This window comes from Leucoraja erinacea, unplaced genomic scaffold (assembly GCF_028641065.1).
Source record: "Leucoraja erinacea ecotype New England unplaced genomic scaffold, Leri_hhj_1 Leri_92S, whole genome shotgun sequence".
Lineage (NCBI taxonomy): Eukaryota > Metazoa > Chordata > Chondrichthyes > Rajiformes > Rajidae > Leucoraja > Leucoraja erinaceus.
Genome location: NW_026576872.1, coordinates 410,300 through 416,299, shown reverse-complemented (window position 1 = coordinate 416,299; position 6,000 = coordinate 410,300).

Below are 6,000 nucleotides of genomic sequence, written 5' to 3'. Positions count from 1 at the left end.
CCTCTGGTTTGCCGCTTCTGGCCAATTTACTGTATTTGCCTCTTCCGTGGATTTAACACGATCCTTGACTTCCCTCGTTAGCCACGGTTGAGCCGCCTTCCCTGTTTTATTTTTTTGCCAGACAGGGATGAACAATTTCTGGAGCTCATCCATGTGATCTTTAAATCCTTGCCATTGCATCTCCACCGTCAACCCTTCAAGTATAATTTGCCAGTCTGTCCGAGCCAATTCCCGTCTCAAGGGCCTGTCCCACTTGACCATGTTTTCGGCGACTATTGGCATCATTGACTAAAGTATCAGGTCACCGACAAGGTCGTGGCGTGATGCGGCGGTGATGACACGTATCGACGCGCGCTGTTTCCTCAAGGGTCGCAACATTATTTTTGTCGCCGCTGGATTTTGAAATGTTCACAATCTACGGCAACCGTGATCCATCAGTCAATGACACCGGCAGTCGCCGGAAACAAATTCACCAAGTGGGACAGGCCCTTCAAATATTCATACCTTCAAAATATTCATACCTTCATACCTTCAAAGTCTCCTTTATTCAAGTTCAGGATCCTAGTCTCTGAATTTCGTCAAAGTCAACCCGAAGATGAAGTGAAATGAATTTGGCAGCAGCGATACACTTAAAAAGAACACACAATACACAATAGAATACAGCTCATCCAGGGCCAACCTGAAAAAGGGAATCAGGAGCGCGAAACTCAAATACAAACGGCAGATCTAGGAGCATTTTCAAAACAACTCCGACCCCAGGCGCATGTGGCAAGGCATCAAGTTCATTGCCGACTACAATAAGGTTAACACACCCCCCCCCCCCAGACAACGCCTCCCTTCCTGACGAGCTAAACCATTTCTATGCTCGTTTTGACCGGGACAACAAAGCTCCAGCCATCAAAGTTGCCCCACCCCCGAACGAACAACCCCTCAGTCTCTCCACCTCTGCTGTACAAGATGCACTGAGCAAGGTGAATGAGCACAAAGCTGCCGGCCCCGATGGCATCCCCGGGCAGGTGCTCAGGGCATGTGCTGGACAACTATCCCCAGTCCTCGCCGACATTTTCAATCTGTCACTGGCCCAGGGTGTTGTCCCCACTTGCCTCAAGACATCAACCATTGTGCCAGTGCCCAAACAATCAGCTACAGGGAGTCTCAACGATTTCCGCCCAGTGGCACTCACCCCTGTCATTGCAAAGTGCTTTGAGCGGCTGATCTTGGCTCACCTCAAAGCCTGCCTCCCCCCCACACTGGACCCCCATCAGTTTGCCTACCGGACCAACAGGTCTACAGAGGACACCATATCGGTGGCCCTACACTCTGCCCTGACCCACCTGGACTACAACAACTCCTACATCAGGCTGCTGTTCATTGATTTCAGCTCTGCCTTTAACACGGTCATCCCCGCCAGCTTGATCACCAAACTCAGCGGACTTGGCATCTCCACCTCCCTCTGCAACTGGACATTGGACTTCCTCATCAACAGACCACAGTCTGTTAGGGTCAACAACCTCACCTCCTCCACTATAACACTGAACACCAGCGTGCCACAGGGCTGTGTGCTCAGCCCTCTCCTCTACTCCCTCTTCACCCATGACTGCATCCCTAAGAATGGCTCCAACGCCATCATTAAATTTGCCGATGACACCACGGTGGTAGGACTGATCAGTGACAACGACGAGTCAGCCTACAGGGATGAGGTCCAGCACCTGACAACCTGGTGTGCCAACAATAACCTCGTCCTCAACTCCAAGAAGACGAAGGAAATGATTGTTGACTTCAGGAAGAACAGAGGGGGCAGACATACCCCCATCCATATAAACGGGACTGAGGTGGAGCGCGTCTCCAACTACAAATTCCTCGGGGTACACATCTCGGAGGATCTGTCCTGGTCCCTCAACACCTCCAAGCTGATCAAAAAGGCGCAGCAGCGCCTTTACTTCCTGAGGAGGCTCAAGAAAGCTCACCTGTCCCCCCAGATCCTGACCAACTTTTACTGCTGTACCATCGAAAGCATCCTGACCACCTGCTTCACGGTATGGTACAGCAGTTGCACCGTAGCGGACAGGAAGGCACTACAACGGGTGGTGAAAACCGCTCAGTATATCATCGGTGCCCTGCTCCCTGCCCCACCGAAAACGGTGTCTGAGACGGGCTGGGAAGATCATCAAAGACCCCTCCCACCCTAACCATGGACTGTTTGCCCTCCTCCCATCAGGGAGGCGGTACAGGAGCCTCAGGTATCGTACCAGTAGGATGAGGAACAGCTTTGTCAATAACACTATTACACTGCTGAACTCACACTCCCGTCGCTAGCTATCTTTTATACTCTCCCATTTGTATACATTTATTTGCCTATGTACCAGTTTAATAGTAAGATTAAACGAGAACTTACCAGTTTGAAGTTTGATCTGTATTTTATGAGGAGTTACGATGAGGGATTATGTGAAGACACCGCCAGGCGCATGCGCGGCATACTTCAAAGCAGCGGTGTGGAATCACAGAAAATAACACAATAATTGAATAAATATAGTAAAGAAAAGGAGAGCTTAGTTACCAGTTTGATCCATATTATGAGGGTGGGAGCGGAGGGCACGTAATCCCTCATCGTAACTCCTCATAAAATACAGATCAAACTTCAAACTGGTAAGTTCTCGTTTAATCTTACTATTTTACTTCGGAGTCACGTGAGTGACTACGTGAAGACTTCAAAGCTCTGTGATTTCATGCCGTGTAACAGTTCATACTTCACTCGCTGCCGAAGTCATTCGAGGGAGGAAGTATGTTATCGTAATCAACCATGAATCTGTTTGTAAAACAATAATGGTGTTATTAACAATAACAAGACCAAAATGCTCCCCCGGGCTTAAATTATATATATTTTTGGCAGATTCTAATACTTTTTCTGCAAACGATTCAGGTTCTGCCAGCGGCTTGTTATAAAAGTTTGGAACGTATACTCCCTAGACCATCCCGCTGTAGCCAGGATGTGGTCCATAGGCACGTCCATCCTCTTAGTCACTGATGTGGATGCTGCCCTGGTGGAGTAAGATTTATACACGTTAGTATGTACTCCAGCAACTCCCAATACCTGCTTGAGCCACTTGAGAGTCACCCGACCATGAGGTTTCTTGTGGCTGACCCATAAGGCTTTTTCTCTCCCTCGGGGATTTCTTATTGTGTCGATGTGGTTCAATAAGTAGGTCATGACACATAACCATGGTTCAGGTGGGTAAGCCCGGAATTCCATGACTAGACCTGATGTTCCTGGTCTGCTCTGTTTGACCAGCCCCTGAATGGTAAATGTAACACGGTCTAGTGTTATCACCATATTGTCCAATCGTAGTAGATGGAGGAACTGGACTCTTTGTGCTGAGGCAAGGCCATCAGCATGACCGTCTTCAGGGTGGGCTGTTCCAGGGTGAGGGACCTGGCTGGTGACCATCCCCTAACATCCCAGATTTGGGTGTACCTAGGTCTGGGGGATTAGAGTTGAATATGCCTCTCCTGAATTTGTTCACCAGCCCTATGGCCTGTTGTCCTGGTGCCTGAGTTAAGTTGGCTGACAGAGCACTTCTGGCTGTATTAATGACACTGTAGCTGAGTCCTTCATTGTGGTGAAGACCTGCCAGGAACTCCAGTACAGGTTGTGTTGTAGTTGAATATGTAGTTCCTGTATTTGAACAGTATCTTCCCACTTCTTGATGTTCGCCAAGTATGTTCCCTTGTGGATATGCGATGGGATGCTGTCATTGTGTCGATAGTGCTGTTTGACAACCCAGGCCCAGCAGTGGTCTTTCCAATCAGCAACCCTGCCCAGCAGTGGTCCAAATCTGCAACCCAGTAGTTTAATGGCATGGGTGGCTTTGCCTGAAACTGGGTGAGTTGATATTCTGATCATTAGGGTTTTAAACCCCACTGGGCCCATGAGCAGTGGTCTTTTCAAATCTGCAACCCAGTGAGTTTACCCGATTTACCTTGTGGCATGGGTGGCTTATGCCTGAAACTGGGTACATCGGTACGTGGTGATTTGATAAGTCTGGGCTACTGGGGAAAATCGATTATCTGGTGGCTTTGTAATGACCATGTCTGAGGACCACTGGGATGGTCGAATATGTTTGACCCACATGACAATTGTTAAATAAATTGTCACATGATATGGATTTTATTCTGTCCAAGTGGTTGGTGTGATGTCAATTTATAAACGAACATGCAAAATGGTGCACTACTGAATAATATGCTTTTACCAATAGAACGTACTCAATATTTCCAACTAGGTTTTATGCCCAGTGTCTGTAGTGATGATGACTCCAAATTAGTCCATTTGTCACCATATTCTGGGTATGGGTATTTAGTTTAAACACTAACACCTTAGCTCTAATGGAAAGGTTCAAGTTAAGTAGCTGGTAATGCTGCTACTAACTCCCAATTACTGTAGCCACTTTGTTGAATGGTGGTTGATTGTTACCATTAATTGTTACAGGTTGTGCCATACGCTGACTCTCCTTTGGCAATGTTATAGATGAGTGGATAGAGTTAATTGAATACCAGATAGTCCATAGTTGTGGATGGTGTCAACGTAGATCTATCTGGATTGTATGACAGAGCCCAGGCTAAATACGTTTTAGTAGCTAATGCTGCTGATTAGCTATTTCCATGGATTTGTCTGTCGGTAATATCATAGAGACATGCCATGACGATATGTTCCTTAATAGTGTCAGGGCTGGTTTGAATATCTGGAAACAGTTTTGGCTCATATTAGCCATTGTCAATAATTTATACTGCCATAGTTACCCCATCCAGGTAAATTGTGGTATCTCCGAAAATCTTTATGAATGGGTACTGAATAGTATGCATCTTTTAAGTTGATGTCTACCATACAGTATCCTTGGAAATCCATGGTTAGCAGTTACAAGTTTCCATAAAGTGTGTAACCTGGTGAAAATATTCAAGTGGTTAAGTCAATGATGGTGCGACATTCACCATCTTTGGGTTTTTTGGTACCAAAGGTTCATATTAGGTTTCTTTATGACCCCTTGTATATCTTCTCCAGTTAGCTAGTCCCTCATGTTCTTTGTTAGTGGGAGGGTAAACCCCTTTGGGGTGCATGCTGAACTGGTGGCAAGTTTCTTAATTCAATTCTTATCCTTGAATACTTTTGGTATATAACTACCAAGTGTGATAGTTCTTCATGTTTCCAACCCATTGTGATTCCCCTCCCCTTGTTAGTACAGACCCTTCACCTTTTATGTGATGGTAGGAACCATACTTATCTGCCTCCACTGGTGTTTAGTGGTGTGTTCATTTCTTCGGTTTCTGGTTCCTTGTCTGTCGGGATGGTGTTGTTGGGGGGTGGCGCATTTTCCATGGGGCCCGCTCTGGACCCTGGCCTGAAAAGGCTTACGGGGGCTGGCATGCGGGCCCCGAGCATTCACCAGTACAATTAAGTAGACGCCTACTGGTGGACGCATGGAGGTACTGCTGTCTGGTTTTGTGTGGTGCTCATTCCAGACCCTGCCCTCTTGATGCCGAATATCTTGGACACTATGTCCAGTTTTTTAGGCTTGGTTTGGTAACTTTGCCAGATAGCAGGATCTGTGGTTGTGAGGTCGGCGTTCTCATAGTCCTGTGGATTTTTTAGGTTGAGGGCAGGTTTTATAACTTCCTTCGAGAAGTTGCGGAGCATCTGTGAACAGTAGGGTCAGGTGTTTTGCCATACTACCCTGCCCCTCTGGAATGAGCATACGAAAATGATAGCCGACGTCAGGGATATCAAATGCAATTTAAGATATTTGGGTTTTTAAAATGCCCTGCTCAATGTACCCCCCAATAATGGTGGGCACTTTGAGTAAATGCAATTTAGGGGAGGCGTGATGAAATCCAATGCCTCATGACTACCTGTCTTGGAGAGTTTTTTTGAAAAGAACAGGTAGTAAGCTGGCCGCCAGTTTAGACTGAAAGGCCATCTCGCTAGTGGTGAAGCCACATAGCGGCCACACC